The sequence below is a fragment of the Alexandromys fortis genome, unplaced genomic scaffold, assembly GCF_014885135.2.
Source record: "Alexandromys fortis isolate MF-2015 unplaced genomic scaffold, M_Fortis_MF-2015_v1.1 scaffold_12, whole genome shotgun sequence".
NCBI lineage: Eukaryota > Metazoa > Chordata > Mammalia > Rodentia > Cricetidae > Alexandromys > Alexandromys fortis.
The window spans coordinates 2,379,876-2,395,073 of NW_026067937.1; the positions used below are offsets into that span (position 1 = coordinate 2,379,876).

Consider the following 15,198-nt stretch of genomic DNA (forward strand, 5'->3'; position numbering starts at 1 on the left):
GCCTGGCCCGGCTAGGTCCAGTTTCTTATTGGCTAGCTCTTACATATTGTTCTAACCCATTTCTAATATTCTGTGTAGCCCATGAGCTGGCTTACCAGAGAGGATCTTAACCTGCGTCTGTCTGGAGTGGGAGCATCATGGCGACTCACTCACTAAGCTTCTTTCTCCCAGAATTCTCTTCTGTTTTCTCCACCCACCTAATTTTCTGTCCTATGAGGGCCAAGGCAGTTTCTTTATTATTACAAGACCCACCTCCATCAGGATTAATTTCTTATAGTAAATCTCTGAATCTATCATCTACCTATCTAACTAATCTATCTATCTATCTACCTCTCCTTCTGTTGTTCTTGCTCTCTCTCCAACCCCATACACACATACATGCATAATGTGTGCATTCTGTATATTCACGTTTTGTGTGTATGTGTTCTATATGCAGGCTCTGCTTTTCTTTGAGATCCCTAACATACACTGTAAATAAAGTCCCTCAAAAAATGTCTATAGAAATCCCTTGAAAAAGCTAAGTTTGACCACATCAGTTCTGTATATATTTTGGAGATCAGACCTTTGTCTGATGTGGGGTTGGTGAAGATCTTCTCCCATTCAGTGGGTTGCCTTTTTGTCTTAATGGCAGTGTCTTTTGCTTTACAGAAGCTTCTCAGTTTCAGGAGGTCCCATTTATTCATCGTTGCTCTCATTGTCTGTGCTACTGGGGTTACCACATCAGTTCTGTACCACAAAGACTATAGTGGCTTCCCTTCCTTCTTAGAGCCAAATGTTTGTTTATTTCAGGGAAGGGGAAGGAAAAGGGGACTGAGAGGAAAATCCCAGCTGTGCTTATTCCACCTCCACCCACAGGCAGATGAGGACACAAGACCATGCTGTGTGTCTGGGTGGAGATCTGAGTTCATCTTGTTAAGCAGGTGTTATCCTGAGCTTCAGGTGACTGACGCAAACTATGTAATGTTAAATTACATGATTTTCTTTTTTTAATAAATAATTTTTTATGTTTTCTTTTTTATTTATTATGTGTATAGTGTTCTGCCTGCATGTACACCTGCAGTCCAGAAGAGGGCACCATATCTCATTACAGGTGGTTGTGAGCCACCATGTGGTTGCTGGGAATTGAACTCAAGACCTTTGGAAGAGCAGTCAGTGATCTTAATCTCCGAGCCATCTCTCCAGCCCAAATTACATGATTTTCTTAGACATCGAAAGGTACATGTTAGGAAGTGGCTTACAATGTCTACAACAAAAATAGGGTGTGATGTCAGGTACACAGCTAGACCCTGTAGAGAAGTTCTGATTGAGTCCTGGTCCCTTGTCTAAACACACTTACCACAACTGGTGTCTCTGCTTCCCTTTATACAGCAAATACATTAGCATATAAAGATATTTATCAAGGAACACGGACTACACATTAATCTGCACTCAAATTTGCAACTCAGTGACATGAGTCAGGCATTTTTAGCTGATCCCAATAGCCCATCTGCCATGGGACACATAGTATTCTATAATCTGGATATGTCCTACTGGATGGAATAATAAATGTTATGCTATGACCATTTTGGGGTTTCCATTTTTCACGACAGTGAACACGCTGTATCATGGAGAACCACTAAGAGTGTGAATACAAGCAAAATTTCTTGCAGTAAATTATTGATCAAAGAGGCTATGCAATTCAAACATTGAACAATATGATCAAATGACCTTTAAAATGTTGTGCAGGTATATGTGTTTGCCAATACCATTAGTACTGGCTATTATTAAATTTAAGAATAACAACCATTTTACAACTGTAGCTAACATCTTGTTTTGGTTTGTATGTCTCTAATTATGATTTTTTCAAGTCCATTGATACTTTAAAATGTTTCTCTGTTTGTTAGATATTCATGTCCTATGTCTTTTTATTATTCCTCTTGTCATAATGTTAATCCGCATAACTTTTGTGAATGTTAAAATCATTTTCTCCTCCCTCTAAAATCGCCATAAATATTTCGCCAATCTTGGTGATGGTTTTCATGAAATTTTCTTATGTAATCTGTGGCTTCTCAATTGGATTTTGCTTATAATAGCTGCTCCTGCTCTATGATTTTGAAGTAAGTCACTGATCTTTTTATATTTTGAGTGGTTTTGGAGACACTGCATCACTATGTAGCTCTGGTTGGCCTGGAGCTCACAAAGCTCTCCTGCACCTGACTTCTAAATGCTGGGATTAAAGTCACGTGTCACCACTACTGGCCACTATTTTTTAATTGCATATATATATATATATGGATTATTGAATGTGTATGTGTATGTAGAGGTTAGAGAATCATTGAAATTGATTGTTTCTTTATAGCCTGTGAGCCTCAGGGCTCAAACTCAAGTATCAGGCTTGGCAGCTACTTGCTAAACCATCTCACTGACCCAGCTTCACTTACAGGTCTTTACCATCCACAGTTCCAATTTCTTCACACACCCTGCTGTAGCAGGTTCTGCTTGGTAGAGAATGCAAAGCTGACGTAAGTGCTCTTAATAGGTTTGAATGCTAGATCTTCATCCTCTTGCCTCAGGCTTCTGTCCACACTGAATCGCTGCAACCGCTTCCAGATCAATACCTTCCTACAATGCATCCCCAAGACAGCAACCAGAATGATCCCTTTTAAATATGAAACAAATCCAGATAAAATAATGTTCGTTCTTCTTTTCAAAACTAGCCAAGACATCAGATGCTACATAGTGTCATAAATATCTATACATAACCCACATCCCACCACTTCCTCTGGGCAGTCTCCAGCTCTCTTCTCTCTCCACCCTAGATGTATTGCTTTCTCTGATTTACTTCACTTGGCCCAGATATAAGTCCGCCTTGAATATTAATACTGATTGCTCTCTAGCTAGAGATTGCTCACTTATCTCAGATGGTGGCAGATCGCTTTCTCCACCTCTCCCAAGTCTTTTATCAAAAGAAATCTCAACCACACCATCTACAGATCAGGTTAAAAATACCTTTTCTCCTTTTGCACAAACTTGACCTTGGGTTTTCATTTTAGCATTGTTCCCCTGGCAACTTGATAAAGGCGGAAGAGTATCCCTGTTACCAAGCAACAGCACTTTAGGAGGCGAAAAGCCTTGATCCACATACAGAAGTATCTGGATTGGAAGCCTGAGTGTGAACTATAAATATGTAGCCGGGTCCCGTATCTCCAGACTTCTTAACTACTGAGCCATCTCTCTAGCCCAGTAAGTTTTCAGTTTTGTGTTGGGCCACATGTGTAACCATTCTAGGCCACATGAGGCACACTGGCCACAGACTGACCTAGATGAATGCACAGACAGGTGCAAGGTCCGCTTCCACTGAAAAGGACCACCAGGCTTCCCTCCAGGCCAGCATGCCCCTTTTCATGTCATTCTACACAAGGCCTATTCCTAGTGTGGCCCATGGCGATTTTTGTCGAACCAACTTCCAAAGAAGCGAGTTCTTGATTACTCTCTTAATATAGAGTAAATGGTTTTGAGGCAACCCGCGAAGCAGACAGGCACAATGGGGAGGACCCAGAAAGTTCTGAGTGAGATTTCTAGGCACAGCCAGAGCTGACTGTAGGAGCTGAGATGCACAGGCTCCCAAAGGAACAATTGCAGGGGAGCTCATCGACACATCGACCCTCCTGTTATCCACTCGGGTCTAAGATACCTGGGTTCAGCTTCCTGCCATCTGGATGGATCCTGTGGAGCAACCTAGTAAAGTCCCAACCACTGTGATTACACTTACTGCTAGACCTGACAACTCTCTGCACCTGGCTGGAGGGGGTATCACAGCTGATCAACAGCATCCCCTGGGAAGCCCTGCTAGAAAAGCATGAGTCCAAGCCTAAAACTACTCCAGGAACTCCTGCTCATGGGCATGTGATAAGTGCAGCTATTTTAATGCCCTCTAGGCAAATCCCTCATTGCCTCCTCTCAGTCCAGATGTTCTTAGAATACCAGCAAGGATTTCTTCAGACATCTGCTTGATGACCCTTGGCTTTGACAAATGTGGAGGGAGTGTCTAAAACTGCACAGGGAACGCACACCTTTAAGCCTTATGTTGAAGGCAAAGGTGAAAGCTAAGCTGCAAAATTTCACAGCCTCACCCGTGGCTAAATTTCTGTTTTAAAGACTGGAGAGATGGCTCAATGGTTAAGAGCACTCACTGCTCTTCCAGAGGTTCTGAGTTCAATTTCCAGCAACCACATGGTGGCTCACAACCATCTACAATGAGATCTGGTGCCCTCTTCTGGCCAATATACATTCATGCAGGCAGAAAACTCTATACGTAATAAATACAATACAATAAAAAAAAAATGTTTCACTGAGAGAGGATGACAGCTTCCAGGAAGGTTTTCAAAAGTTTGGGTTTCAAACCACTCAAACCAGCCAACAGGCCATGTCTACTGGAGAGCCATCCTGTTTGGTAAAACCCCTCACACTACACTTCTTTTTGATTCTCCATCCTCCTCAACAGTACTCCCCTCCAGAACCTCTGAGCGCTGCCTCCTTATGGAATGTCCTTATCTCCATGATTGAACATGCTGGGCCTATCCAGACATTCCTTCCTTGGAAAAATATTTGGTTTATTTGGCATAGGATTCATATTTTGCTGTCTTTACCTGATTCAGGAAGCTGAGTCCCTTGAACTCAAGTCACCTTTGAGGAAGCTGATTACCTTTCCAACATCTGCTTCCTTTCCTTCTCTTTTAATCGTGCCCAGTTTTTCATGAAATCTCCTCAAACTGTTCAATGCACATAAATGGAAGCTCTTTGCTCCCAGGGCTCAGACTGGTAGCATTTCCAGCCTCGCTCTGAACCTCTCCACCTGCCCCTTTCTCGTCTAGCTTTGTATCCTCCTCCAAAGTGCAGACAAGATTGTTTTATCTCTGTTCCACATTTCAATAAATATTGACATTCTTTTTCACTGTGTCAGATATTGTACTGAAAGCCTAGGAATCAAATGTCAGGTGAGAAAACCCAGGTCTCTATACCACTTGCTGTCCACTGGGAGGCATTAAAAGATTTTAAGAAGCATTGTTTTTTTAAATTGGAGACATAGAAACTGCTTTTAAATGTATCTATAAAGTTATGAAAAATTAAAGGAGGGGCGCTCATGGGATCCCAGCCTTCCCTGGGAATTTATACGTAGATAGCAGTTGATGGAGGATGTCATTGTTTTCAATGGTATAGCCAGCCATTGGTAAAGGGCATATGTTCCAGTAAACAAACTCTCCCCATGCTTCAGTGAACAACCCTAATGAAACTCACTGGGCCACACGGAGCCAAACTAAAGACCTAAAAAAAGCAGAAGGGAAGCTAGTCATGAAGAAAAATGAATGAAAAAGGAAGACGAGAGGCTAAATATGACCAAATATGCTATGTACATATATGAAGTATAACAAACTCATTGTGTATAACTAATAGATGTTAATAAAAGTCTTACTTTAAAAGCTATAGAGTATTCTAATTGCGTTTGATATTATTGGATGCAGTCACACATACAATTCATGAAATTTTCATAATTTTATAACAATTATGAGACTTTGAGATGAAGCAACAAACTTTTCCAAAGATGTCTCCCTTAGGCATATATTTTAAAAAATCTAAGTCAGGATGTCACAGAGATACCAGCTATCTATGTTGAATGCTTCATATCAACAGTAGTCAGGTTACAAGATCAGCCTAGATGTCAAACAACACAGAATGACAACGAAAGGTTGGTACATGTGGTGGCTTGAATAAAAATGGTACCCAAGAGCTCATATGTTTGAATATTTGATCCCCAGGTGGTAGAGCCATTTGGAATTGAGATTAAGAGGTATGGCTTTGTTGGATCTCTCTCTCTCTCTCTCTCTCTCTCTCTCTCTCTCTCTCTCTCTCTGTGTGTGTGTGTGTGTGTGTGTGTGTGTGTGTGTGTGTGTGTCCCACTTGGGACTAAGACATGAGTTCCCAGCTACTACTCCAGCACCATGCCTTCCTACCTGATGCCATGCTCTCTGCTATGACGGTCATGGATTCACACTCTGAAATTGTAAGCATCAAATAAATGCTTTCTTCTGTAAGCTGACTTGCCCATGGTGTTTTATCATGCAAGTAGCAAGGTAACAAAGATAGTACATATATACAGTGGGCTTTTATTCAGTCCTCAGGAATGAAATATTTTTCATTTGAAAGAAAATGGATATAGTGTCTGAAGCAGCAATTGTAGGGCATGTATAGGTCTATAACAGGTCCTCTGCATATATACTTTTTTTTCTTATTTTCTAATGGGAGACAGAAATGGAGTGGATCCAGGTGGAAAAAAAAAAGTGGGGAGGAGTAGAGGGAGGGTAATCTGTATTCAGATTATATTGTATGAGAAAAGAATCTTATGTTTTATAAAAGGTAAAAAACAAAAGCATTTCAAGTGTGAAAAAAAAGGAAAGGAAGGAAGGGAGAGAGATGGTTCTCATAACATGGAAAAGAGAAGACCACTAAGAAAAGCACTGAGCTGTGTTGAGAGAGATGGAGAATGGACTCCCACAAGGAAAAGAAGGCTAATCCACTAGACAGAGAAAGAAAACACTTCTCTTCCAGAAGGGTATGAGAGTGAGAAGAAATTTGCCTGAAAAAATGATGGTGCCTAGTCATAAACAAGAAAACAGAAAGCGAGAAAAAGCTTTCTGTGCTTCCGGCCTTGAAAGCTTCTCTCCAGATCCAGAGCTGGTAATCTATGACCAAATAGTCACAGATTATAAAATGCTCACTGGGAAGCCAAATGCAGGGGCTCCACCTCTGCCGTTGCTGACAATTATATTTTTCATATTTTATTTTTGCTTTTGCCCTTGTTATGCCTGTACTTTTTATAATACAGTTTTCTATATAAGTGAAGTAATTGTTGTTTTATTAAATGGCACTATTAAGGCAAAGCTTATCTCAGATATAATTTATGAATTTTTAAGCCCACATGTGAGGAATTGTTTTGCCTATTTTCTGTTGTTGCTTGGTTTTGTTTGGGAAACAAGTTCTCACATAGCCCAAATTGGCCTTGAACTCACTATATGGCCGAAGGTGACTTTGAACTTCTACACCTCCTGTCTCCATCCCTTGCTGGAACTGCAGGTCTGAGACACCACACCTAATTTTCTGTGGTACTGGGCATAAAGCCCAGAGCCTCCTGCATGTTGACATTCTACAGTAATTTCCACTGAGGTGACATTCCATCCTGGAGGAAGATTCCTTAGGATTCGGTAAGTATTTTTTAACTGTTTGAGAATTTCACACATGCATGTCATCCATTGGGGGCAAATCCAACCCCCTTTAATTCCTTGCAGTTCTTCCTCTATCCTACCCACCACTTTTCCTTCATAATTTCATATGTTTTTTTAAACCCACTTAGTCAGTGAGTAATGCCACATGTTCACATGCGTAGAAGCACCTACTGGTCTGAGTAGCCTCTTGGAACCTGAATTCCTGAGGACGGCGGCCTTCCCTTCCATTCTAGGAGCCATCAGTTGTCCTTGGCTCCTCAGCGAGGCCTTTCACTATCCTTTCTGGATTCTGGTTGGCTTGGTCTTATACAGGTCTTGAGCCTTCAGTCTCAGCTGCTGCGAGTTCAAGTGTGCAACAGCACTGTCACGCCTGACAAACGCTGGTTCGAGGAAGCTGTCCATTACCGGCGGCTCTTAGAATCTTTCCACCCTTCTTCTCTAATGAGCTCTGAGAGAAGGGGTGTGGTATAAATGTTCTGTTTAAAGCTGAGCACTCTGAAGTCTCTATTTTTTGGCATTCTGACTAATTGTGATTCTCTGTATTAATCACCATCTACTGCAAAAAGAAGTTTCTCTGATGAGCATTAAGAAATGTAGTACTCTCTGTGTACAAAGGTAAGAACTTGGGGGGGGGGGGTATCCCTATGTTCATTTAGTGTTCCAAGTTCATTTGCATTTAACTTAGGGCCTATAATCTAACCAACCCTGGATTTCTGACCCAGTTAACAGTGTCAGGCATTAATTTTGTCTTATTATAGAATGGGTCTTAAATTCAGTCAGAAAGTACCTATAAGAAAACCTTTAGCACAGTCAAAAAAAAAAAAAAAAGAGGTTCCTCATATTCCTCTTAATAGGCAGTCCTTTCACAATGTGGCCTTAATCATACCTTTCACAAATCCGTGTGTGAACTCTGATCAGGCTATACCAAAAAACAACCACCCCAAAGCTCTCACTTCTCATTCCTGTGGGAATAAATTGGAAACCTTTCATTTGACCTAAACTATTGTTACAGACTTTGAGGAGCAAGTAAATATCCTCTTCTGCTTCAGATGAAGTAAGAGAATGGACCAGACACCCCCTTATAAGCAGAGAGAAGACCGGGCAAAACTCTAGAAGAATTGTTTTCAGACACACGGGATAAAGCAGGGTGCTTTGTCCTTGGTCCCAGTTTCTGCTCCAAGGAGCCATTGGCGGTAATACTCTATGCACGTCCTAATTGTGTAAGGCAGTGTGACTGGTAAGAAAGTAAAGCACATAGTGGTAAAATGTCCTTAATCCCAACACTCATGATGCAGTGGTTTGTGAATCTGAGGTCAGCCTGCTCTCCACAGTGAGTTCCATGCCAATTATATAGTGAGACCCTGTGTCAAAAAGAAGAGAACGGAACAAAAACGTAAGAAAAGTGAGTAATCCTAAGTTAAAAAAACAGACATTATTGTATAAATAAATTCACAGAACATGTAAACTTACTATAGATAGTAAGTAAATTTGTCAAGTCTAATATACAAATCCTGCATAAAATAAATCTGTTTGTGTTAACAAAATAAGTTTTTAAAAATTAACAAAATGAATAGCTTTTGAAAGCATCAAGAGAATGTGAATTGCGTAGGAGACAGATATATGTTCTACACCCGCACACTGACAACCATGAAACAGTTCGGGGGGAGCAAAAAGAGATGTGTGCAGACACCATGCCTCTTATTCAGACACTTCTAAGATGGAGTTTCTCTATAGACCTAGAGATTCAATGAGATGTCGAGCAAAGTTCCAGCAAGACTGTAAAGAAACTGGCAACTTGAGACTCAAAGTTATGAAACTAGATAGAAAACTATTCAAATGTTTTTAAAAATAAAAATTTTGCTGAGATTCATGAAAAGCCTCATTCTAAAGCTTCATTAATAACGATCATCTCCATACAGACCCGTGGGACAAAATCAAGAAGATGGAAATAGGGTCGCACATTCATGAATTTATCATTGCATTTTTTTTCTTTGAAGTTTTTCCACACAACATAATCTCCAACTCCACGGAAATGACTGACCTCGTCCTCAGTCAAAGCTGCCTCTAAACTGGAATTCAGTTGCTGAGCCAGCCCCAGCTTCAGCCTTCCTGTCAGCACCAGCGGGAACGGCGCTCCTTCTGTAGACATCTCTGTTCTGCCTCCCCTCTTGGGAATCTTGCAGGTTGCCCACCCTCTGGACCTATGGGCCAAAGCTGCCAGTCTCAGGACTGCTGCAACAAAGCATGGCAGGCACAATCTCCAGAGGTAGGTCGGGGTAATGTCAGAGATACTGGATACCCTCGTTCATAAGGTACCAATAGAGATGTCTCCGGGCCAACAGCTCCATCACATAGCCTCAAGACTTGAGATGTCATTGGCCTTCATTGCATGAAGATTGGGCACATTCTCATCTGCCAGCTTGGGGTGTTTGGGTATATGGAACATCTTTCTTGGCAACCATCACTGCTTAAAAAGGAGCTCATAGATGGCAGCCTGCTTCTTTTTAGGCATCAACATGGTGGTGGCTGCAGAGTCTAGGGCAGAGGTTGTAAAGCTATCTCACTGTTTAAACCAATATTGAGACCATGCATTGGCAAACGTCAGTCTTGTCAACAATAATGTAGAAGCAACTGAAAATTCACAAACAAAAATGAATAGCCTGCTCTACATGGCACCAAAATACAAACATAAGTTAACATATGCCTGTCACAAGGTCTATACACAAATGCTTCTAAAGTTTTACGTATAGCAGCCAAAACCTTGAAACAAATTGAATGCCCATCAGCAAGTGAGTGGATTGTCAAATTTTAGGATTTCCATACAATGTTATATCATAAACTGTAAAAAAGTAATGAACTGTTGATATATATGTCATATTTGAATTTCAGTAGCATTATGCTAAATGAAGGGAGACTGTCCAAAAAAAAAAAAAAGTCGTGTTGTATTATCCCATTCACAAGAAATGTGAAGGCATGTAACCCTAATGACTAATGATAAATATCTCATTAGGCTTCAGACTGGGTGGGAGGTTGCCTGGAAATGACCTCCAGGGAACCGCGCCAGTGATGGAGATGTGTTATATACCAACTGGGAAGGATAATTACAAATCTGGAAGTTCATTGAGCTTTAAAAAGTACATAAAATGTATTCTATGTAAATTACATCTCCACAAAGTTGATTTTTGAAGATCTACTAAGACATATCTTTAAGAAAACTTTTGAATTATACTCTTCTAAGACTCGAGCCTTGACAATAAATTTAAACATGATTAAAACCAGAAACCTAACATAGTTCTTGCCACAGAAAGAGGCTATAAAATTTCCTGCGTGAATCAAGATTAGAAAACGCAGCCCTTTCTTCTGAGAATATGCTTTCTCATTCTTGAGTTCTGAATTGCTTTATTCCCTCGGGTTCAAAAGGAATGTGTGTTTCATCTTCAGCTTATGCGATTCCTTTCTCTCTATTGCCCCTTTTCTCCCCTCCACCTCAATGGGCACTGACATTTCCCACTACACACAGTAACAGACCACAACTTAAAATTTTTAATTCATGTATTATATTTATATAGTTCATAAAATGGCTTGTTATTTTATATAAGCATATAAATGTGTTTGCCTATTGCCTATTTTGTTTGTATTTTCTCCAACAGGGAAACATATATTATATATTATTATAAATATAAATATATATATCCCTGTTTTGTGTCTTCCCCACTGATTATCTACTACAGTGTAGACTGCTGTAGCTACGTCATCTATTCACTATACTGAAGACCATCTAGATTTCCCCTGAACTCCCAACATTGAGCACTATTCTTCTGGATGCACATAGAGGACAGTCTCTGTGAGCTACTGGAAATAAATCTCACTCGTTCAGTGTAGTTTTATTTGTGCTGCTACTTACTTAATTTCCAGAAATACTATTCCAGTTTCCATCCCCCAAGGCAGTTCATCATGTAGTTAAACTTAGTCTTATTGAAATATAGCAATATCAAAATAAAAATTCTGTTTGGTTTCTGGATACTCCACTCTCACAAGAAAAGAAATAAAGATACAATTCCTCTCCATCCCCCTGGGCAGTGGTCATAACAGGTTCTTCAGGAGGACTTAGAACAAACTGATGTGCTGTTTTACAGAGCTGGGGGGAGCTGCCTGGCAGGAACCCACTATCAATGACTACAGCTCTTAGTATGATTTCATGCCTCCCAGTCTAGATCCATTCAGAAAGCTAAGACTTCAGTACTTACCATGCCTAAACTACCTGTGAAGCAAGGACAGTGAAGCCATGATAGGAATGAAGTCCTAGAATCATGAATGAATGTTCCTCTGGTTAAATTTAGGAGGGCACTGATTCAAGTATAGGAGTCGTTCATCTCAAATGCACAGCTGCATTTGTCCTTAGGAGTTTGCTGTAAGTCCCCAAGCAAGAAAGACTGTGAAATAAAATGTCTGATACAAATTTTCAAAACTTCTTAGTAAGTGGAACCAAGTTATTTCAGCACAGCTTCAATTTTTAAATGAGAGTTTCACAAAGTATGGTCCAAATGCTTCTTACATTTTTACGATGGTTGGTTTCGATTAGGTCAACTTGACCTAATAGAGAATCACCTGGCAAAGCAGTTTCAATGATGGATTGCCTAGATCAGAACGATCTATGGACATGCTCAAGGGATTAACTTTATTATGTTCACTGAGGTGGAGAAATGGAGAGATCTAGCTACTGTGGGTCCACCATTCCCCGGGCAGGGGATCTTGAGCAGTGCGAAAGTAGAGACAGCAAGCTAAGCACAATAATCGTGTTGACAACACACAAAAACTGTTAATGCAAAGACACAACCCTCACCATTAAAGGAATACTGGAGTTTATTCTGGAGCCATTTACGAGTGACAGAAGTCGGAGGACACAGATTCAGATGTCTCCAAAGACCAAGCTCCGACTGTAGTAACAGGGCCATTGCAAACTGAGGCCTTTTCAAATATATCGGTGGAAACATAAACGGGTAGGTTATAGCCAAGAGGGAAAGTCTTTACTACAGTCCTCGGATGCTCTCTGACATCCTTTTTAGTTTTTGAATGGTGGAAGCTGGTGGCAAGTTACTACGTTCCAAAAGGTTTCACCTGATAGCCACAAGAATGTTAAACCTGACCCATGGACAGGTGAGGAATCGCTACTGAGGAGGATAAACATAGGGCATGGTAAAGTATAGTTAGGCTCTGAACCTGCAGCATCTCAACCTCTCTACCACTACTGATGCTCTAACCAACCTTGTGAAAAGTTCAGTAGTAAGGTGTGGCTCATTTCTAGAAAACTTCATTCGTAGTACAGGGTGTGTGTCCAATGAATACAGCCGAAATGTGCCTTATCAGGAAAAAGGTGCAGTGTTTGGGTGTACGGACTGGTGGCATGCCAAAATACAAGGTATCTGGGTGTTGGTATATTAAAAGCCACAGAAATCTAGACACCAACAAGAAAAGAGGGTGGGATGTGCTTAGTCTTGCTTCTTTTGCTGGGACCAGCTATTCTGACAAATCAGCTTAGGGGGGAAAGGTTGATTTTAGCTCATCATTCCAAGTTATAACTTATCGTGGTGAGGAAGTCCAGGATTCAGGAACTTGAAATGGCTAATTCTGTCATATCCATAGTCAAGAGCAGAGGGCAGTGAACCAATGTATGCAAGCAAATTAAGCAAAAAGGTCCCCGCCTTGGCTAATGTATCAAATTATAACTATTTCTTCAAAGTCATTCCTAATATTAAAATACATGATTTTAACAAGCATTTTATTGAATGAATAAATGAAGTAGCTGATTCTTTAGATTTGACTAAAAAAATCGATATTTGTAAAAATTTGTATTCATTGCATCAAAAGGAGAAAACATTTCTGTTGTTGAAGCTTTCCCTTGGGAGAGACGAACAAACATTAACACCTCCCTCAAATTAAGCCTTGAGTCCCCCACACTCCACAAGACTGAATTGTGAGCCACCACATACCCCAATACTGAGCCCTGAGTCCCTTCCCCCCACCCAAACTGAGCCCTGAGCCCCCCAACCCCCATCCAGATAGAGCCCTGAGAATAGACAAAAGTAACAATTCCACCCAGGTCTGGCTTGGGAGCTAGTGAATTTACTGGGTTCGCTTATAAAAGCATGGGCAAAAGGATTACTTACTGAAGCAAAGGTGACCTCAACCAATTCTATCAGTAAATATTCCCATTCTAGCACAGATGAGGATTTTCCTCTTTCTTCCTATACAGAGCGTCCTTTATTTAGTTAACCTGCCACCCTCCATACGCTGTACCATACCACCTCACCAGACACTATAGCCAGCACAGATTTAGAGAGGGCGTTCAGGCACAGCCAGCGGCTAGAATCTCAGGTGAGAGAGGGTTTGTTTGTTTTTTGTTTTGTATTGTTTTGGTTTGGTTTGGTTTGGTTTTTTGAGACAGGGTTTCTCTGTAGCTTTGGAGCCTGTCTTGGAACTAGCTCTTGTAGACCAGGTTGGCCTCGAACTCACAGAGATCTGCCTGCCTCTGCCTCCCAAGTGCTGGGATTAAAGGCGTGCACCACCAATGCCGGGCCTTGTTTTATGGCTTTTCCCCACTCCACCTTTCTTCATAGGAATGTCAACAGGCCTGTCTTATCTTGTTGAGGGTGTCTGGTAGGCAAGGACAGCTGCTCTGATTAAGATGGCCCTGACTGCGGTGCTCTAAGAACAGAGTTCCAAGCCTTCTTAAGCTGAGCAGCCCCATCTTCCTTCATTAGAACCCTGGAGTACAGGGCTCCTGCCTCCCTTGCTACGCCATGGTCATGGTCCATTCTCATCTGTCACGCAGCATCGTCTCCCTTCATTAGAATCCTGGCATACAGAGGCTTCTGCCTCCTTGGCTGCATCATGGTCCAGTGTCATCTCTCAAGCACACAGGACATTCTATCATAAAAATGCAACCAAGTTGATGTGCTAAGAATGACTTTCTGTGTGAGAGAGAAAATGAACCTTCCTTAAAAGCAGTCCATTTAAGAACGTAAGAATTACTGCTGCTGTCCAAAGATGGACATTCCGGAATGAGTTTCCTACGGCAGGAAAATTGAGCCAAACTCAAAAGTAGTGGAGATAAGGGAGGAGATAGGGGTGATCTAAGGACTGAGGAGACCTCCGAGGAAGCATGTGTGTGATGGGCACTGTGTTGAGGCTAATGATAAACCAATCCCAGGAGAATGCTCTACGTTCTTAGTTCTCTAAACTATTTATATATTTGTAGCAAGCTATTTAGAGATTCCTTCTTAGAATATATGAATTCACACTTCTCAGTGTTTCTAGACAGGATTACTATCCAAAACAACTCCAGAGCTCTAATTCCCAATAAACCAGAATCAACCCTCAAAAACAAGACTTGGGGCCTGAAAAGTGTCTGTGGCTCTAATTCACTTTCTCGTCATTCTATTTCATCTTAGAACAAAACTTCCCACTGAAAGGTCGCAGAGAATAGGATAAATATTTGGAGGGCTGTGGGAGGCTGTGGAGTAACAAGAAAGCAGTGATGGGGAGTGCAAAGTCTATAGTTAATCAGGCAGCTTAGAAAAGAGCAGTTTTCAAGTCTTGTCTGCTTCTCATAGCTGGGAATCTAGAATTTTCATCCAAAGCAGAAAGTAAAAGATTGCACCCAACGTCTTCAGCTTGGCTCTGCATAGTACTCTAAGTTAAAAATAGCTCCAATGGATAATTAATGTTGCGACATTGCTAATTTATTCAAATGAGAAGATTCTCATCTATGGCATTTTCATCCTTGCTCAGCCAGCCAAACTTTGTCTGAAGGAGAGAACACACTGGGATCACTAGACTATCACTAATACTAGGAGCTTCACTCATTAAAATGATTTCCAAGCTCTTCAATACAGATAGCACATGCCGCTGTCATTATTTCTATTTTTATTTCTTTGGG

At 41.0% G+C, this 15,198-nt stretch overlaps 1 pseudogene; it reads right to left on the reverse strand.

Moving 5' to 3' along the window:
* Positions 1–9,232: 9,232 nt before the first annotated feature.
* Positions 9,233–9,777, reverse strand: LOC126504526 (40S ribosomal protein S10-like; annotated as a pseudogene).
* Between the last annotated feature and the right edge of the window lie 5,421 nt (positions 9,778–15,198).